General features: G+C 33.4%; 1 pseudogene; it reads right to left on the bottom strand.

The window, feature by feature from the left end:
• Positions 1 to 22,574, bottom strand: part of LOC109073120 — a 126,111-nt pseudogene that overhangs the window by 71,036 nt on the left and 32,501 nt on the right.

Raw genomic sequence — 22,574 nt, 5'->3', positions numbered from 1 at the left:
CTATATTCTGTCTCTGTCTCTTTCCTGCTGATTAATGAGGTTTAAAGGGCTCTGCTGATGGCCGTGTCAGTGTAAGTTATTGAAGAGTGTTATGCTGTCTGTCAGTGCAATAATGCTCAATTCTCACTGACACACAGGACAAAAGCTGAGGACACAAATACGGCTCATTTGCACATGTCCATCACAGATGTCTAAATATACTGGATAAAATATTTCACAATATTCCATAAACATCCATATATACACATACATGCACACCGTAAACGCTCTCCAAACGGTTGCTTTACTTCTTCAGTCAACTGTGCAATTTGAATTTCAGGGATTGCCACACTCAATATGTCACTCCACTTTCCTTCTTTGACTGGAGACATGTCCTGAGAGGGTGATTCTCTATTGCCAGCCCTTACAAACTGCATGCACATGCACAAAAATACAAGCCACTCTTTATTTAGAGTAGTTCAACTGCAATTAAGTAACTCTCTTGAAAACGTAGTTAGCTACACAGCAAGCTAATAACACACTTCATATGAGCATTGCATTTAACTAAATATTTTACTTCAAAAACAACTAAATTACATCATTAACCAATTATTTGCTCTGTGAATTGTTCATTTAGATGATCTGTGCGACCACAATCAAATTTTGCCTTGAAAGCAGCTGAACCACTGGTGTTGTTAATAATAAAAAATATATTATTGCCTAAAAAATTAAATACCTTGAAATAAATATTTCAATTAAAAAATGACATAAAAAGAAAAATAACTTATTAGGCATAAACTATATACATAATCATAAATGAATAAAGGTGTAAAAGAAAAATGAACAAATACACTAACAAACAAATAAATCAATTCTATAGGTAGCATTTCAAACATTACTTAACTAATGTTTCTGAAAAGGCGCTATATGCTGTGTGTTTATGGGCATTGCAATTTTTTTTTTATTTTTTACATAATGTAAACATTGCATTTGCATAAAACTAACTATCTGTAACACTTATATACTAAAAGGATCTTCAAGTTATCTTATATACTTCAAAAGCTACACTGTTTTGAAAGCAGTTTTAAACTAGTTTTGCTGTGTGAGAAGCAGTGCTAGTTTAGTAAAAAAAAAAAACCTTTTAAATAAAATAAATATATAAAAAATAAAAAAATAAATGCTACTAAATATCTATAGAATTAATTTTGTTCTTTCAAAGTTCTTAACCTATTAAATACATAGTATATATATATACAATTATAGTATAATATAAATACAATACAATCCTTATATATTTAATAAATAAATAATACTTAATAAACATAACTAAGTAAACAAATAAATTCTATAGATTAGCTTGCCAAACTAAAACTATCTATCTGTTATACTTATATATTCAAATGCTACACTACACTTGGCAAGCTGAACAAATGTGTATGTAAAGCCTATACACTCTTCCACTATTTTAAAGCAGCCAAACTACTAGTGTTATTTAGTTAATAGCTATTGTATTTATTCAGTTTACCTTCTGGTGCATGTCGGTGGTAAAGTGATCCACCTCACCATCTTCGATCTCACCCATCTTCATCCGGCTCACCACCACTGTGCCCACTGTAGCTGAATCATCTGCTGTCCTAAAACACATCGACACAACCACACACACACACAGGTCAACGTCTTGTTTGAACATGAATGAGAGCGTCTAGATTACACCCATCATCTTTCATTACATTTGTTCATTTCATCGAGACTGATTGTCTATTTGTATAATTTCCAATCAGAATGTCCAGTCCCTCATTAAAAAGGGACACTGCGGCTGCTCGCTAAGGTAACTCAAACCCACATCTGATATCTTGCAGAGATTAGCATTGATTAAGCCAAGATTACTGGTTTTCTCAGTAGTAAGCGGCTGCAGGTTTGGCATGATCAGATCAGGCCCCAGCTGTGGCTGTTCGCATGCCAGCAGACTTGGAGCGAGTCTGATATCTGAGGTTATGATTGACCTCAAATTAACTTTGAAGCTCGAGTGAGTTGGGTGGAGGATAGGAAAAGACATCTAGTCAGGCCTCTAGAGGCGCATTGGCAAATTACCCCTCCATGAACATGACCTAGACAAATCTAATTGGCCCTGGATCTCTTTATGGCAACAGTAAATCAGAGAGCGTTGTTATAGAGAAGAGCTAGCGCTTTATGCTAATAGATCGGAATGAGACGCCGTTAGCAACCCATTTTTGCTTCTGTAATGTGACACTTTTCTGAGTGAAACAGGATATTTAATGATTGAAAGAAACGCAGGGACTTTTTATCCTCCTCTGTTGGAGAGCAACAAGTAGTCTTTATATAGCAATAATGAAGCTTGATGGTTGGGAGGGGCTTAAAAAAAGTAAGAGTCATTCTTGATGTTAATCAAAAATTAATTTTTCCTATATATTTTTTTTTATCAATATTTCCTATATATTTTTATCTCAAAGTGATTGTCACTATACAAGCTGTCACACAAGAAGATCTGTGTGAAGTTTATGCACGCACCTTACAAGCCCAACAGCTGTTTGTACCTGCCACCCACTGTGCATTGAAAATTATAATATAATATATATATATATATACATATATATAGTATATTATTCTTCTATATTATATATTATACATACATACACACTTAGGACCATGTGATATTTCAGTTTTTCTTTTTTAATAAATCTGCAAAAATTTCAACAATTCTGTGTTTTCTGTCAAAATGGGGTGCTGTGTGTACATTAATGAGGAAAAAAAAAAAATGAACTTAAATGATTTTTAGGCAAATGGCTCCATTATAACAAAGAGTGAAAAATTTAAGGGGGTCTGAATACTTTCCGTACCCACTGTATATCACACACACAGACAACATACATGAACACTACTATTCAAGTTGCAGTTGGTGAGAATTTTTTTTTAAAGAAATCAATACTTTTTTCAGCAAGGATGCATTAAATTGATCAAAAGTGGCAGTAAAGTCATTTATAAAGATACAAAATACTTCTATTTCAAATAAGTGCTGTACTTACTATTCATCAAAGAATCTTGAAAAAGGGCATCATAGTTTTCACAAAAATGTGAAGCAGCACAATTGTTTTCCAACATATAATAAATAAATAAACAAATAAATGCTTATTGAGCAGTAAATCAGTATATTAGAGTGATTTCTAAGGGATCTAAAGGAGTGGAGTAATGATGGTGAAAATTCAGCTTTGATCACAGCAATAAATGACATTTTACAAAAATTTTCAAATAGAAAACAGCTATTTTCAATTGTAATAAAACTGTAGTCAAAATAAGTCAATTATTAGATAAAGTCAAAAGTATGGAGAAACACTACGTCAATTTATGAGATAATCAAAATTATGAGATTACAGTACAGTATGTTGATTATAATATAAACATCTACTTATGAGATACTAAGTTGAATATGAAATAAAAAGTCAAAATAATGAGATACTTAGTCTATTGTGAGATAAAAATGTTGGAATTATGAGATACTAAGTCAACTGAGATAAAAAAAATCAAAATTATTACTTGTGAGCTAAAAACATCAAAATTGTCATCGTGACTTTTTCACCTTATGATTTCTCGTTTTTGTCAATTTTGACTTTTTAATATCATAATTTTGACTATTTATCTCATTATTACATCTTACAGTCATAATTCTGAATGATCAAATAATTATTTTACTTTCAAACCTTTTTTCTTTCTGGTTCTTTGAAAAACACAACATATCTGACAATATCACATCTTAAATACAAGTTACCCAATATTAAATTTGTTTTATTAAACTGTTTGTATAAAATCAATATCACACAATGATGCTGCCTCCTTCTTACTTATGAACTCAGAAATGGCTCCAGCTATTGCTGCACATTTTAATTTAGTAACTTGAGTCTTGGCATGCTTTAAACACTAGGTATTACTATATACACGTATCATGTACCAAAGTCCTCTGCATAGTATAAAAAAGGGCAAAGGAAAGAGCAGCAGTGGTGAGAACCATAAATCTTCTCACATACAGAATCACAAGACTTGATGATTTATGATGCCTTTAAACTTACAGCTGACTCTGACACTATTTCCTACTGTGAATAACAGCAGAGACAATTATTAAGAGAGGCAGAATTTATATTTCTCTTTCAACAATACATACATGTCTTTTATTTCGAGCCAGAGGGCATTCTCAAGGTACACAGTTGCTTTCCACACTCACAGAGAAGACCTGATAGTCAAGATACTGCATTGGTGCCGCTCACAAAAGGACTGAGATAGGTTTGAATTTTGAACATGATATTCAAGAGGGAGAGACGTGTAAAGCTAAATGAAGAGTGACATTGAAAAGAAACACTTCAGTGGAATGTAAGAAACCAACCTTACTCTTCACCTGCCGACACACTGGGTCTGTGTCAACCAACACAGTTTAACTAAAACAGTTTCTCAGCTGAAGCATACCCTTTGCACAGATTCACAGTTTATTTGCCATCAAAGAATAAAAAATAAAATACAAAACAACTTAACAACATTTAAAAATAAAAATTAAAAATAAATTAAAAATAAAATACAAACTAAAAAATACAATAAAAATATTATAAATATAAATATAATTAAAAAGTACATGATTGAATTAAAAACACAAAACTAAGGAAATAAAATACATAACTAAATTAAAAAAAAATTAAAATTATTTAAAAATAAAATAAAATAATAAAATGTATTAACGTGTGAGCTGCTAGCTCATGTATCAAAATAAAAAAAATAAAAAAAATATTAAAACCAAACGTGGTATATACGCGTTAATAAAAACAAACATTCTTGATTATTGGTATTATTCCTCCAAACTGCTTTTTTTCTCCCTCACAAGTTCAATCAAAATAAATACATTCACAATGAAAACCACTCAAAGAACAATTCATTTGTTGAATCAGACATTGCTAGTCAACTCTTTTAACTCAGCGTGTGAAGTTGGTAAACCATCTCAGTCTCGTTCTGCCTGTATTTCTCCCAAGTTCTCCCACACATCTCACCCCCACCTGCTGAAAAAAAATCCTCCGATTTTTGACCTACATAAAACAAGCTGGACGGTGCTAAAAATAGCTTTTTCTGGTTGTATGATAGTCTGTATGAGTAATTGCTGGGCACGATTCTGGGAGCGCAAATGAGTGAAAGCGACTTCTGGATCCTTGCAAAGGAAATGAGCCGTTTCTTCTCTGTGTGTTTTTGTTCCCCATGACTCAGCAGTAAATTGCCTTTCGGATGGCCGTCTCAATCAGAGCAAGCGACACACTGAGCTTCTGAACAGATCTGCTTGTTTCGGAGCATTTGCAGCACTTTTCTAAACAGACGCTATGAAACAGCTACTCATGAATATTAAGAACCACTCCCTTGCTATTTTTACACTGGAGCATATTAAAATGATTGTTGAATTCATTCAGAAAAATCATGTCGCAGGCTGCGGCGAGAGGACGGTTTAATTTATCTGTCCGACTTGATATTATTGGGGGGTGTATAAAAAGCGGGCGGCTGATGGATGCTGCTGAGCGCTGTGAAAGTGGGTCATTCGTCAATTGGTTTGTCGGCGAGGGCTGTTAAAATCTCAGCCGTCAAAACGGGTCATGTATGAAGCATCACTGTCCAAAGAACTGAGTGCTATAACCGTGTATTATAGACGTGGTGTTTCATTCTAGAAAGGGTGGTGATCTTTTTAAAAAGGGTGGGTGAATTGAGAAATAGGGGGGTCAGTCCATGTATGTGGGATCATTATTATGGCGAATGCAAAACCTGTCAAGAACACGTCTGGTCGTATTAAAACCTAAAGTCACAAGAAAGAAATGAGAAATCATATTTTGCTAAAGAAAATGAAGTCTACTTTTGCATTTGAGTTGAAAAAAAAATTTCTGTCAAGCTGACAAGTAACAAAAATGGAAGTAACGTTAGTTTGAACCAATATTTTTAAACTCATAAATCTTATTATTCTCAATGAGCAGTTATTAGTCATCTAAATGTCCAAAGGCAAAACTATAAATGAAAAATTCTGTTATCAAACATTAAAAATGAATGTTAAAAAATGAAATTAATTAAATAAAAAATTCGTATAAAAATTGCTATTATTACTATTATATTATAGAAAATACGTAAAAATAAATATTTTAATTTTTTACGCTAAATAACCATGAGGGTTTATTTTGGGGTGATTGGGTGAATCCTGTCAAGAACTAAAAATGAAAAATTAGAACTAGAATACCAGAACTAATTAAAGTTTTTAATTTTAATTAACACTTAAATTAATAAACAATAAATAGATGTAAGATAATTATTAGAGCAACTGCAAAACCTGTCAAGAACAAGGTCATATTTAACCTAAAAATCAAAAGAAAGAAATGAGAATCTATATTCTGCATAAAGAAAATTTAGTCTATTTTTATAATTGTTTTTAATCGTGATACTATTATTATTACATTTCCTCAAAACACAGTCATTTCTGGTAAGTAAGAAAGTCCTAAGTAGTAAGAACGCAAACAAATAAATGAATTAGATTAATTAAAATTAAAGTATATACAATTTTAATGAGGTACTAGTGATGATTTTGAGGTGAAACGTGACGTGGGCAGCCCACTGCACACTCAAATGAAATGTATAAACTAGTGAATTCAGGTAAACATCTCGAGATTAAACTCTGTCTGAGGATCTTACATGCACAAGCTTTTACTGAGGCTTATGAATCGAGGCCGTGGGGTTGGCGCAGTCTTTCATTTCCACAAAGCTTCTCTTATGTCCGCCCTGCTTGTGGTGCAAGTCAATTTTGCAAAGGCAGTTGTGAGGCAAGCTCCAAGCAATGACAATCGAATGAAGAGCGGCCGTCCCTGGTGCAGAAAACAGGAAGCCAGACCTTGACCTCATCACAATCCAGCGCAGTTATTTGCTCTATTATCAACTAGATTTGCACGTTTCCTGTACCTGTAATTCTGTTAATTCACTTATTTTTCCTGATGAGATAATATGTTGAGAAGCGGAGCTGGCTCGAATTGGCTCATGAGGAGGCCCAGATGCGATCTGAAGATGACTCTTTCGCACATTTTCTCCATTTTGGACTTTGGGACCAATCTGATTTTCATGTGGACAAATCTGTGGGAATTTACAGAATGGATTTAAACATGGTAAAATGCATTGTTAAACTCTTCTAGCTGAGAGTACTTCGTTCTTATTGGTAGCTCGTCTGTAAGCATAATCACATTAGCACACAAATATTAATAAACTATTAAAAACTTGTTAAGTAGGCGCTATTCCAATTGCGGACTTTTTGAACATCGCAACGCACAGAACCATCACTGTGTAGCTGCGTCGTCACATCAACAAATAGTGAAATAACAATCGGCTGACTAATATTTTTTACTCTATATTCTTATTCTGCCTGAGCAGTTACTAGTTGTTTATAAAAAATAATACAAAGTTAAAGCAGATAAATGCTAGGGATCTGAAGGTCACATCGCAGGAAACTAAACTGAAACATACTTTTGCCATTATATTATTAAGCATTTAAAATGAAGATGATCAGTAGATAAAGACAATGTATACAAAGAAAAATCTAATGAAAATACACAAAAGTGAAAATATATAATGAACAGTATCTGTACTAATATAGTGCATCAGCTTGGTACCCATTAAGTACTACTAATATAATTTTTGGTTGATATCTTAAAAAATCTGATAAAATAAACAACAATAAGAGTATACAGATATAAAAGGGTATTAAATGAATAGTTGAGGTATCTCAATAATAAATATCAATACGACATATAGAGGAATATAAAGAAAAAATACAAAAGGGTTCCACACAGAGCCATTTCAGCTGATACCGTAAACGGGGGGAATCAGTGATAATAAATAATACTTGTAAAACATAAAACAACACGTAGGGGTTAATAAAAATGCACCTCACCTTATATATAATATTAATATAATTCGGTGATATCCCTAAAAAAACTAAGAAGATAATACACTAGGACGATTGTAAAAAATATAAAGTCGTAACCTTAACCATAATAATAGATATAATTGGTGTGTTATATCTTTAAATACTAACTAATTAGCATAATAAAATATAAAATCAAATGTAAAAAATGACGTCAAAATCAGCTATAACCTTAAAATGGGCCAAATATAAATAGAATTAGTGTAATGATATGTGATACCGTGTTACTACAAGTCTGGCGGTGTCTGAATAGAAAGATTATCGGCACTTCATAAAACGGGGTGAATACGTGAGCAGCGCCAAATACTACTGTACGAGTACACGGCTGTCCCTTGTGAGAAGGCTAGATAGCGTGAGTTACATCTGTACACTCGGGATCAGGGCGCGCCCCAACGTACAGGTTGTGTGTAAAAGTATAGGGACATGAAGGATTAGATGAATATGGGTATCACATAAGAAATAATAAATATATATAGAATATAAGGAGTAAAATACAAAATCCACACACATTCGCTTGATACCTGAAATAGTAATCATTGAGATAATATATTGTAAAACAAAAACAACACCATGAAAATGGTAAATATAACACACCTCAACCTATAAATAATTTAATATATTAGTGTGATTATCCTAAAAAAACAACCTAAGAAATAATAAAATAATGAATTTAAAAAATATACAGTCGATAACCTTAAATATATAGTATATACTGGTGTTATCTCTTTGAAATACTACTAAATAATAGTATAAAATAAAAATAAAATGTAAAAATGATCATTTAAAAATCACTGATACCTTAAAATCAAAAAATATACATAGGAATTAGTTTAATGATAGGAATAAACGAATAAATTAAAGAGTATATTCAAATAGTAAACAATTATTTTAAGTTGTAATAATATTTCACAATATTACTGTTTTTTTCTGTATTTTTTGATCAAATAAATGCAGGCTTGATGAGGCAGAAGAAACTTCTTTCAAAAAAAACATTAAAAATAGTAATGTTTCCCAAGCGTTTATTCTGTACTGTATATATATATATATATATATATATATATATATATATATATATATATATATATATATATATTAAAATTTTATATATATATATACTGATCCCTAACAACGCCCTTCAGCCATGATTTATTCACAATACAGCACGGCCTCTCATTCCTTATTGCTTTTTATTTTATAAAACAGTTACCACACAATAAAAAATATTAAAAACAAAAATGCATATACTGATATGTTACTTTTTTGAAGCAAGTTCCTTAAATGCTGTCCTTCTGCTAAAAATAGTTCCTGCCATCAACAGTTAAACTGCAAGAGAATGTTCTGAACATGATGCTTCATCTAATAGAGCTTAAATAAAAACAGAGAATAGGATCTCTCATCATTCCGCTTCTGTCATTTATTTTAACACAATATATGATATTTTCTCACACACCTACATCTGCCTAATCTCCCATCATGAAGAACGTCCTGTTTTCCGTCTTTTAGTTTAAAAAATACAGCATGTCCGACCAAACTAATTAGCAAACAGCACAAGCTTGCAATGTCATTACGTGTAAACGATGGATATTGGACAACAAATCATACCTGAACAGAAACCCTAATTAAATACAGAATATTTCCTTCTTTCCTCAGAGACTGAGGGCTTCCACACAGACGCGCACACACATCAACATATCTCCGCATGAGAAGCGTTTATCAGACGGGGAAGCGTGGGGTCAGAAGCAAGTTTCAAGCGCAAAATACTTCAAGCGCAACCTTTGAAGATCTTTAAAAAGAAGACAACAGAAGGTGTGATTTCTCCTTGATTAACATTAGGAATTTCTAAGCACGTTTCCCCTGACATACTATTATTGGGATGTAATGCGTGACTTCTGTGAGGGATTGAGAGAATGATAGTAGGCTGATATTCATCCAGTATTTCACGACGTTACAAAAAACAAACAAAAACAATGTCTTGAGAGTCCCAAACGCATTCCATGCACCTATGAAAGCCTGTTAGAAAAAACTGTTAGAATGGCCCTTATAAATTCAAGCCAATGAAAGAAAAACGTACCCATGTATGAGTTTATGGTCTGTGCATATATTCATTGCACAAGCATGTTACTTGTTCCTGAATATCGTGCACATGTGCACGAGCACAAATGTGCTATTAATTTTTATAGCAAACACAGTGTTTTGTTCCTTAGAATGAATCTTTTTCCTGATGGAATCCGCGTTGAGCCAGGGGATTACAGTTGTCCAGTAAGAGGTGGACTCAATTGTTTTAGTTTTTTATTGGAATCAGTCCATTGTTGAAACGAATCATTGATTTGAATGATTTCAATAAATCATTTATTAAAACTTTTATTGTTCATCATATTTATTCATGACAGTTCCTAAACCAGCCAAGGTGCCAAAACATCACAATTAATTGACAAAACATGTCTCATTTGCAAGTCGCTTTGGATAAAAAGCGTTGGCTACATGAATAAATGTACATGAACAAACCAAGCCCCCCCACCCAAAGAGAAGCAAGTTGACCACAACCACTCCACAATGATTATTTTTTTTTTTCAATTCGACCACTAACGCATGTTATCACAACTGCAGTGTAATTTCCCGGAGTAAATAACAAAACCAAACCAACCAACAGCTTATCAGCAGTCGCCACATCGCATGGACTGCTGCATTTTGCATACAGCATAAGAGGACAAACGCCCACCTCAGAATCAATCCACTCAAGTCTCTGGAGCATCGCTGAACAATCAGTGACCTCAATCCCTGTGGTGTTTTCACAGCTTCCCTGAGAAGAAACGCAGTCTCTTCACAGTTTGGCCAACGCTGCTGAAAATGTTTTTGCACCCAAAGTCGCTTGTTTCTATCATGCTCAGCAATTCACGAGCAGCGGCAGGCCACTACTCCAACTCCAGACCAACAAAAGAAAACATCTCAAACACTCTCCACACACCAGCAACCCTCAGATGCATGATCACGCAAACAAGCAGCTCACCTTCAGCCTGGAAGGTCCTGGCCTGCGCTCGTATCAATGGTGAAAGTTATCTCAGGCAGTCAAACATGTCAAGCTAAACATCAGCTTCTACCTGCAGAGGGAAAGGAGAGCACACAGGTACCACAGACTAAATAAAATCCCCCCTTTCTGTGGGGCTGGACGAAACTAGCTTAAAGGTAAGCTCATCGGTCTCAAGAACAAGGTCTGGAGTGACCACTCGTCTAGGGGATACGCCATCTTTTAGAAAACTCTTAAAAGCCTTTAGTATTAATATTTTACCACACCCACACATTACATAACGAAGCATTCAAAGCACACGGCCGTGATGGGAAAGTATAAAGACTTCCCTACAAAAAAGAACAGGTTTAGTAGTCAGTCATTATTGGTTATATGACTGAGTGATCCTAAACACCAAAGTGTGGAGTGGCATCTATCAACGTTAAACACAATTTTCCACTGTTTTTATAACAGAAGTGAGGTATTATTGTCAGAGAAATTTCAAATTTCAATAATCATTTGCTGTCATTATATTACCTATTGATGTGATAGTGATAAAAAAAAATTAAATATAAAGTTTAATTTAAATGCATTAAACAAACCGCAAACAACAAAGTGTGTAGCGCTAGTACCAATGCTTGTCATGATACTTTTAGTAAAATAAAAAATAAGTACTTATATTTTGCATAATGTTTAAGAGCCTTTTAGGCAATTGTTTTAGGACCATTTTTGTGAATTTATATTTTTAACATTTATTTTAAGCTTTATTTTATCGAATTTTAATTTTAAAGTTTTAGTAATGTCTTTTTTTCATTTTATTTCAATTTATTCCATTTAATTTTTAGTAATTTCTTTTTTTTAAAAAAATTTAAATATAAAGGTTTTATAATTTTAGAATTAATTAATTTAATAAAATATAAACAGACATTTTATAAAAAAAAAAATATATAAACATATAAAAATCATTTTATTAAAAAAAATATATATAAAGGTTTTATAATATAATAACTATAATAACTCTTATATTCATTACTGTAATAAAATAAACATGTAACACCATGATGTAATAACATGTAAATACAATTTTTTTTTTTTTGTATTGGAGTAATAAGAGTGGAGGAAAAAATCTGCTTGCTTGTCATGACCAAACAACGGTCCAACAATCGCAAAAAATCTTAGTTCCTAATAATACTGTAGGACTAACATAATATGTCTTTTGATTTTTTATAGCGGTAAAATGTGCACTCCAAAAAAAACCATGAAAAACATAAAATACTTGTTTTTGAGACATTTGTATATGAGATTTTGGTATCATTTACTAGTTCACAAGGTAAACTACTTCCTTCTCGTCTTGAGTTTAGCCATAAGGCCAGTTCAAAGCAGAAAACACCTTGACACCTGAGCTGGGACTGTCATCTTGTTTGTGTGTGTGTGTGTGTGTGTGTGGTGTGTGGTGTGTGGTGTGTGCTGTTGCGCTGTGGTGGCAGGAAAGATTTTGAGTAGGATGTTGATGGAAATCCATTTATATTTACAGTCTGGGCTGTTGTAGCATTCCTACCCGCTCGCTCCCCTGAAAGTCAACAGGATTCAGATTCATCAGAGCTCGATTGCAATCCCAGGCACCGCAGAACAGGGTGTCTCCCACACACACACAACACACACCCCCCCCCCCCCCCCCAAAAACCACACACCACATAACACAACACACACACACACACACACCACACATCACAACACACACCACACACACACACACACACATATACAAATCATCAGCACGGCAACTGAAAACGTAGAATACATTGGACGGCACGCAAACAAACATGGGGTCATGAGTCATATCTACAAATAAGATCTGGTTAAAAACCAAAAAACCTTTCTTCACAGGCCTGAGGCCAAAGCAGAAACCTTTTTAAGTTCCACACAAAAAAACTTTCTAGTTCTCTAGTTATCTTTAGAAAACCATCACAAGAATGTATTGGATAAGTCCTGGATATAATGTGGACTACTCACCAATATATGTACAAATAATTATCGTACGCTAGATAAAATTAAACTAAAAAGAAAATAGATAATAAGATAATCTGGTGATGCTTTATGTTCAGGCCTATAAGTTTGCTAACCCCAATTGACATGCCTTGGCCTGAACGGTTGAAAACATTTTAAACACACACATCAGATTCAAATTAAAAATAAATAAAATAAACATAATAAAAAAATAACTCCTATCACCTGCGGGTGCTTTATATTTGTCCATTAATTGCCTATAAGGTTTGGTTGTGATCAATAATGTGAATAATAATACATAATGAATAAAAATATCACATATATATATATAACACTGGGCTCTATGCTACCATAAAAATATTAACATTAATTGATATAATGTGCAAAATTTATGTGATCAGTATGATATAACCAAATAATAAAAAATGATAAAATAAAATAAACAGCACTATTATAATTATCAGGTGATAACCTTAAATAATAAGGTTATTATGGTAGTTGCGATGAGTATTAAAAATAACACACTATACAAATAAGAAAATATCTAAAAAATATCTCGTCAATAACCTTTAACAATACCCTATTACTATTAGTTAGTGTGTAAAATGCGAAAATAATAATAATAATACAAACACAAAAAAAAATGAATATACAATAATGTGAAAACCTAATTTTAAAAGCAATCATAAAAATAAAATAAATAATATAAAAAAAAAGAAAGAAAAAATAATTAAAAAAAAAGATGTTTAAATAAGAATTCGACCAAATAAGTGACTGATTTTTAACTTGTTTGTTTTGTCAGAATTTCCAATATTTTTGAAATCTTACATTTTGCTTATATTATACTTTCGCCTCATAAACCCAGCTGATAAACTCCCGTTTTTAAGTTTCAAGGTTTCTCATAATTGTGGGAAGCCTGTGGAAGGAACCTTTGAAAGACCTTTATTTTTTGTAGTAGAGTAAGATGCAATCAGCCGTATAATGATTGTTCCTGTAAATACGTTCCTTCCAAAACGATCATTAGAGGTCTGATTGCCCGTTGGCCTCCATTATAACCCGCTCCGCACACAATCACCGCGCCTGGCGTCCCTGTCAGAGAAGAAGCATGAGCGTGTGTGTGTCTGTCCACCGAAGCCTTTCATTCGGCGGTCATTAAAACAGTAAGCAGCTCCTCGTGTCAGACTGTGACGAGCCGAGCTTATCCCTGTCCCTCCGGTGTCAGAGCCCACTTCCTCTGTCAGCCATTTTAACTCGGCGTGGAGTATACCTCCAGACTAACAATGAGAAAAATGTCAGAGCAGTGAAAAATGGGCCGCACTCCTGTGACAGTGCCGCTCGAGCCGTGGCTAAATGTGTCAAAGCTCTCTGCACCTCCATGAACAGGTTGCGTTTGTTTGCGTTGTAATCCTTTGAACCTCTGTTAGGAACGCAAGCTCATCAGCTGTATCAGACATTACACACAACTGTGTGATGCGCGATACAGTCATCGTTTTACAATTAATCATGCTGCCAAGCTATTACAACCTGATGCTGCCAGTAAGTATGTCAGACACATGGGACAGTGCAGGTTATTCCAAGCCATGTTTTAAATGCTAACTATTAGGTATTAGTGATTATCGTAATATTCACAATCACACCAAGATTTATAAAAAATAAAAACAACCTATCAACAAAACATTCATCCTGACACAAACAAACATAAAATAAAAAAAAAACCATATAAAGCAAAAAAGCTATGTTTGGGCCATGAACAAAACATTAATCGGTAAAATAACAAATAATGTAGTTAAAACTAAATTTTATTAAAAAATAAATACTTACTTAAATATCAAACGTAATAGTGATTTAATATACTTTATAATAAAATATGTTTCCAAATCAAATAATACCAATATAATAAACTTACTAAATTTTATTAAAAAATAAATACTTACTTAAATATTACAGTAATAATAAATTACTATTATTGCAATAAATATTGTTATTAAAAAATTTAAAAAACAATATTAAAAACACTATTAAATAAATTTTTAATCCATAAAATTAAAAAAAAAAAAACAAAAAAATAAAACAAAACATAAAACAGAATTTTGCCATAAACTAAAGTAAAAACATGCAATTAAGCAATTATTATACACAAATATCTGACTGCTCAGGGGCGCATAAAATTAAATAAATAAAAAAAGAATAAAAAAAAAGAATAATATTTACATATATTATCGCATATTAAATAATAATTTGATATGAACATTTAATGGTTCAAATGCTATCAACATATTAATCCAAATGTAAATAATATTTTATTTAATATTTAATTTAAAAATGGTATGTTGCCATTAACAAAAGTAAAAACAATGCAGTCCATTATATAATTACTAAGTATATTTGCATGTCTGTTTCATGATTTAGTGGACTAAATAGATATATCCACATAATAAGAAAGAAAGAAATATAGAAAAGAATATATATATACCTATACATTAATTCATATACTGTATTTCATTGTACATTATTAATTAAACATAAAGTACATTTGTGTAGAGTACAATATTTATCTTTGTGTCCGAGCATCCTGGATGTATTCATGCTGCCACACACTCTCTGCAAAAGATACAAGTAATACTGCTTTAGATTTTAGTGAAAAGAAATAGCGACAATAATTTTTTTGTGGACAAAATAATTTGTTGCAAAAAAATAATTATGTCTGCCTATATTTTGGTATCACAGGATCGTGGCCTATGATGACTTTAAACTGCATGCTATGTAGTTTTGCTGAAACATGTAGGTTTATCCTCCTAGAACAAGAGACGAGACACGATTCACTGGAAAGTGCATAGAGTCTCCAGCTGAGCTGACAGTATTTGAACGTGTCCATGCAATTACATCTCCACAGACAGTTCCATCCTAATGCAGCAGTTCATGCAAACCAGACCCTAATGACACTGAGTATGTCAAGCCGGAAAACCAAATCATGCCGGTGTCAGTCAACAGATGCAAGTTGTGATCAGCATAATCCTCCCCGCAAAAACACAAACACACCCAACTCTGCTATGGGCTGAAATCTGCACGTCTGCATCAAACCCAGCGCCAGGAGCAATGGCCAAACATGGATATTCCGTTACTGAGCGAAACGCTTGTGTGCTTGCAGTGTGTAACAAGTGGGTGACTAGCATCAGATAAACCAGGGAGAGAGATGAGAAGCACATACTACACCACACACCACAGACTGCAGCATCAGAAGCGCGGTGTAAAGTTGTGGTTGCGTCAGTATTCTTTCTTCAGCACAGCCGCACGCTATCCCTTTTTTCTGCTGGGCGCTGTATTTTCCACTGGATCAGTACTTGATGGCTTTTTTCCCATCAGCGAAGGCAATACCATGGCCTTAAGTGTGTGTGTGTGTTTGTGTGTGTTACACATGCATGCTGTTGATAGACAGACTAGTATGTAGCCGAGGCAAAGAGTTAAGTCGTTCTCTCCCCCTTATATATTCTCAGTATATGGCAGCACAAAGTATACATATACTTTTTTGCTTGCTACAGTGTTTCATAGAGGTTAGGATGACTGAATTCACAATCCTGCAGTTTCTTTTCTAAGACTAAAAAAAACATCAAGATTGAATAAGACGTTGCCATTTCCTGAACAAATGGCAGTGCTTGCAAGGAGGCAAAAAATGCACAATACTGACAGTTTTAAATAAGTTTGGTAACAACATTTACATTTTCATCTTTGTTAATGTTAGTTAATAATAAGTGTTTCATTGTTTTGTTTGCAATTAAGTCCCACAGTGCATTAGCCCAACCTTAAAAAACACACTTTGATATACAAAAAAAAAAAAAAAAAATAATAATTGTTTAAAAAAGCATTCCATCACTTGCTCACCAATGGATCCTCTGCAGTGAATGGGTGCCGTCAGAATGAGAGTCCAAACAACTGATAAAAACATCACAGTAATCCACACCACTCCAGTCCATCAATTCATATCTACTGAAGTGAAAAGCTGCATTTTTATAAAATAAATAAATAAATAAATAAATAAATAAACATTATTAAAGCATTTAAAAAAAAAATTAAAAAAAAAAACTGCTTCTGGTTAAAATATGTGTTCTGAATCCATAATAATGCTTCCTTCAGTGAAAAAGTTCATCCCCTGCTTTCCTCTCACATCAAAATCCACCAACATACTGTTTTGGGTTGTTGCAGGAGCTGTTTTGTTGGGCTTGATGATTGTGCATGATGGGTGGGTCTCTGCTGATGGGGGTTTTTTCGAGGGACGGAGAGTGACTTGTTGGTCACTGGAGTAAGTGTTATTATGAATTTTTAAATGGATTCATATTTTTATGCTGGAAGCAACAATTTGAACGTTCTAAAAATGTCTGAATGATGGATTTGTTTCTTACAAAACAAGTCGTTCAGCTTCACCTGACATGAGAACCGATGGAACTGGAGTGGTGGTGGATTACTTGGGTGATGTTTTTTATCAGCTGTTTGGGACTCTCATTCTGACGCCACCACATTCACTGCAGAGCATCCATTGGTGACCAAATGATGGAAATGCTAAATTCTCTCCAAATTTGTTCTGATGAAGAATCAAACTCATCTTGGTTTTCCTGAAGGTGAGTATATTTTCAGCAATATGTAATTTTTGGGTGAACTATTAACAAATGAAACCTTATTGTAAAGTGCTACCAGTAAGTTCAGGTTTCAGGCTTAAACAAAATGTTGCATCAGAGTAGCATGGTCTGAACACTGTCATCAAACGCTGTGCTATAGTAATCAAAACCCGAAGACAATAGTTGTCGCTTCAGTGACTATCTGCGCAGATGTTACAGACAGAAAAAAGACTGATCACAGTTTTCAGACATGCAAATACATTGCAAGAAAGAAAAACAGTCACATTCGATAATGCAAATCGCTCGTTTCCAGTTGTGAATAACGACATTGCTATTAATATTGTTACATTTTCTTTTCTAAATCACAATGTTAAAAACCAAAAATAGCCCACTGAACATAATGTTACTGAAAACCGAAAGTGGTGGTTGAGGCTGAATTAAATTGCATGAAGTTTAAAACTACTGGTTTAGAGAACAATGTCCTTGACCAGATGTTTGAGTAATATGAATACAGCACTGCCTTGAAAGCCACAATTCAAATCATACTGTATTATAGTTAACATTTTATGTTTCAAAAGTGTTTCTCATGAAACTGTAGTGCTGAGAAAGAGCTGTGCCTGGTCAAAGTCAAATTGTCTCAAGAGCAAATGAATAAACCTCACAGACAAAACCAACAGACTGATTCATTCAGGAAATGATCCTCATTTTATAAAGACACTTTTTTTTTAAGCTTCAATATCAAATAATTTTTAGTGTCTATAAGGACTGAAGCAACACATTAGCTTCAACCAAATAGAAATACTTTTTTATTTAAAGTGATTTCATTGGTATTGCGTCTAATGCACGCGTTTAATTGCAACTGGTGGTTTGCAACCTGTTCTGTGGGCTCTGGACAGCCTGGGGAGAAAACAAATAACATTAAATACAAAATGTAACCAAATAACGAACCATATAATCATAGCCAGGACAGCAAAATAACAGGCTTATCAACTTCTCAAAGGGAGAGAAAATGGCTTTGGGTGTTTTTTGTGGTGGCAGCAAGGCTTGTGCGTCGTTCTAAAGCACTGCCGGCGCTCATTTAGGGGGTTTCTTGTTCAACCCTTAACTGTCACTCCACATTTTTGAACACAGATGTTGAAAGTGCACTTTCCAAACTAAACATTTTAAATTCATGAACAAAAAACTTTTTATTAACTGATATCATGTACCATTTTCGTGGTAATGCAATGTCTGATTGGAAAAGGGGGTTTTAAAGGATGAATTTTGAGATTTTATGTTTTCAGTTGATATATCATTTTGTTATTTCTAAAGTGTGACAGAGGAAAAAGGCAATGAAGAAGACTTTTTTTTGACATGGTCAGAACTCCTGTTATGATGTTGATTTTTGAGGGTGCACTCTTGTCATAAAATTAATTCTATTAACTTTTCCTACATAATTTTACCAAAACAACATTGGTATAATATCTAGTAGGCGTCTTAGGACCTTTCAACGATATTAGTTTGTCCATGATTAGATACCCGGATTTAGTGAGTAAGTAACGTAGGCGTCCCGCTATACGGGACCGGGGCCTGGCCGGTTGAAGTTAACAGGTTAAAGAGCCGGCCTCTAAACTAACACCATCAGATCAACACTTACCCATAACGGTCTTTACGAGGGCCTCAAAGTCACCAAGTTATGGTGTTATTCTGGCCAGTGTTAGCAAAGCAATAAAGTTATACTGACCAAAGCACATGTTTACATCCGTTTTACTTTTTTTTTCTATAAGCATGTCCATGTATTCCAAACAGAGTTTCAGCTTCTGTACCACGCTAATAAATCGAGAACAAACTAAGACATCAACCCTTTCCTCCTTCTACTGTGTTCTGTTTGCTCTCTGCATTTATTACACCCCTATTTTAGCAGGCTCATTTAATCAAATCATTCATTTCCATTTCAACAACGGCAGACGAGAGGCTAAAGGATGAATCAGGAAATGTAGGCCAGTAACCCTTCATTCAGCTGTATACGGATTTATGTTGGCTTCATTTAAGGGCTGTAAATGATTCTCTCGTGGCTGACATCTTCCAGCTGGTGGAGATCTTGTGCTTCTCACAGATATGCATGAATATTCACTTACAGCAGGTACTCAAAACAAGGTGTTTATGGGACGCGTAATTGAAATACGACCATATTAAATTATTCTCGTCTTCTCCAGCTCCTTGTCAAATCTGATCACACATGCGCTTTATAAATGAGCCCCCAGATGCTTCTTAACACATTCTCCTCAATCGTTCTATGTCAACCTGAGTGAACTTCCAAAGACACACATTCTTCAAAAGCACACTTTCTTCCTAATGCTCGCTTAAGTGCCACTGAGATGAAGGTTAACGCTACTCTCATTTATCTCAAACAGTTTTAGAATTGAAAGGGACGGGGTTTAGGTGAGGTGAGCCAAGCATCGTGAGATAAGATCAGATAAACTGCCTTCCTGGTCGTCCCCCACCTGGTGCTTGTCAATAGCAGCATTATTAACATGTAGCAAAATCACTAAGTTCAGTTCATGCATTTGAAAAACCATTACTCGTAGCACCAGAAGGCTTCCCTCCTCCGCAGCAATGTTCTCCCATGCAGGACAGTTTAATCAACCACACACAGGGTCCAAAGTTAAAGCTGCACTCAGCCATTTTTTTTCCTACATTAAAAAAAGATTTATTCATAAAAGAATGACTGGTACTTTTGAAAAATCATCCATGCTCATATGAAATGAAATGACTCTTCTGTGTGATACTACATTCAAGCTGTTCAGTGTCAATATTCAAGAGGTTTAAAAAAGATTTAATAATTACATGTACAGTGACCGTAAAAAATGCTAAAAATAATTAGCAATTCATCAAAAAAAGAAATATATATACAAATATAATTAATATTTATATAAACAGGTAAATAAAGTAAATGTCACTAGCCAACTAGCAATTTAATCACCAAAACAAAAATATAAAGAACTAAATTTTAATGGGTCTTCATGATTTTGTGATTTGTGAGGTTAGATTGATTAAAATACATTTTTACAAATAAATAAATAAATTAATTAATTAAAATAATAAACAGTATTTTTACTACTTAAAAATTCACATTTAATTGAATGTGTTACTTTGTCATGTCTTTTTAAAAAATGAATGGCAATTTCTGAGTGAAAACTGCTCCAAAGTTGAAACCAATCCATTTTATTTTTTCATGCTGCAAATGACAAAGCAAATATTTTGGGCTATAAATATATAATGGCAAATACTTGTTTTTACATAATTGCACATATATTTTTTTGCTATTGATACACTTTCATAGACCATTATAATTATTGATGAATAGTTAAAAAACAATTCACAATTTATTTGCAGGTGAATCAAAACATAGAACTGGGATTAACTCTGGATGCTTTGGATCATCAGAAAGGACAACTATACAACTGTAATACAAAATAATGCAAATGATTCATAATTATGGTCAGAAAAATATACCAGGTACAGAAAAAAATCAGCTATCTTACACCCTGATCTCACATATGATGAAACTTTCATTTAGTGATGAAGAAACATCTAACATTTAGAGGCCGCTAGATTTTCATTCGTCATGGTAAGCCACATCTCTACCCATAAACCTCCCTCCCAATCAATACTCACTGTAAAGTGATTGAATTCAAGACTCAGAGAATCTCCAGTGCAGGCCGCTGTTTATTGCCCTAGACATCCCAGCATCTAAGACTGCTTGTATAAGGATCTATACCAATAACTGAATGTGTCATGATAGAGAGAGAGATGAAGAGCTGACCTTCGAGGGGGACGAAGAGAGGAAGACAACACTTCCTGAAACACAGCGCAGCAGAGCTGACCATCTGTTGTGTGAAAGGTCCTCGGCCCGGGGTCGAGCAATAGAGTCGCAAACACACACACAAAACAACCTTGAAAAAAGTTGCAGTGGAGAGTGCTGATTATCAACAATCGAAGGTAGAGAGCTCAAGAGTGCCAACGTACTTTTTCAGCAGAACTTTCTGAAAGTATTTCCCCATACGTGAACTATATATTGATCCACCAGAAATGGAGTCATTTCTACAATGCAAATGATGCAGTTTATAAATTACGGTGTCATTGTTATACATTTGTTATAATGTACTATATTATTATAATAACAATAAATTATGTATAATTACATACAAGTAACCCTAGTCCAAACCCCTAATCTTAGCCTAACCATACAGTACATGTAGTTAATAAATATTACTACTAATAATATCTAAATGTATAATTACACTTTAGCAAGGTGCTAAAGTAATAAAAATAAAATATAAAATATTCCATTATAAATGTAAATTGCATTTATGCATTGAAATAAGAATATAAAATATATCATAAAAATACATAATGAGGAACATAAAAACTGACAAAAAAATATTGGCTATACGTACATCCATATCTATATATATATACTATATATAATATATATATACTATATATATATAGTATATATAGTATATTATATATATAGTGATATATATAGTATATATTGTTTTGGATTTATTACAAAATATTGTAAATATAATTAATGACATAATAGAAACGCTACAAAAAACGTACTAATTCTCTGAATACACATGAAAAACAATGCATAACAACTACAGTACAATAATATGGGGGTCCCCATGAATTTATGTAGAATTGTTGTAGCATTTAAATAGACATAAAGATTTTGATTTCTGAAAAAAATCACAAAAACAAATATTTAATATTCTACACTATTTTCTGGGTCACTCTCAGGTCAATGAGAGCCATGGATCTTCATACACTGTAAAAAAATCAATAAGTATGATCAATAAAATCATGGCCATTCATACCGTATGTTTTTTTCCATGTTACTTTAACAAATTTCAAACTCTTTATATGAGTTATAATGATATTCAACTTCGTATTTTTAAATCAGTTTAATATAATTTGAAAGTTGAAATGGCTTGTA

Source organism: Cyprinus carpio, chromosome A1 (genome assembly GCF_018340385.1).
Source record: "Cyprinus carpio isolate SPL01 chromosome A1, ASM1834038v1, whole genome shotgun sequence".
NCBI lineage: Eukaryota > Metazoa > Chordata > Actinopteri > Cypriniformes > Cyprinidae > Cyprinus > Cyprinus carpio.
Note: the sequence above shows the minus strand (reverse complement) of the source record. Positions and strands in the feature narration are given on the sequence as shown.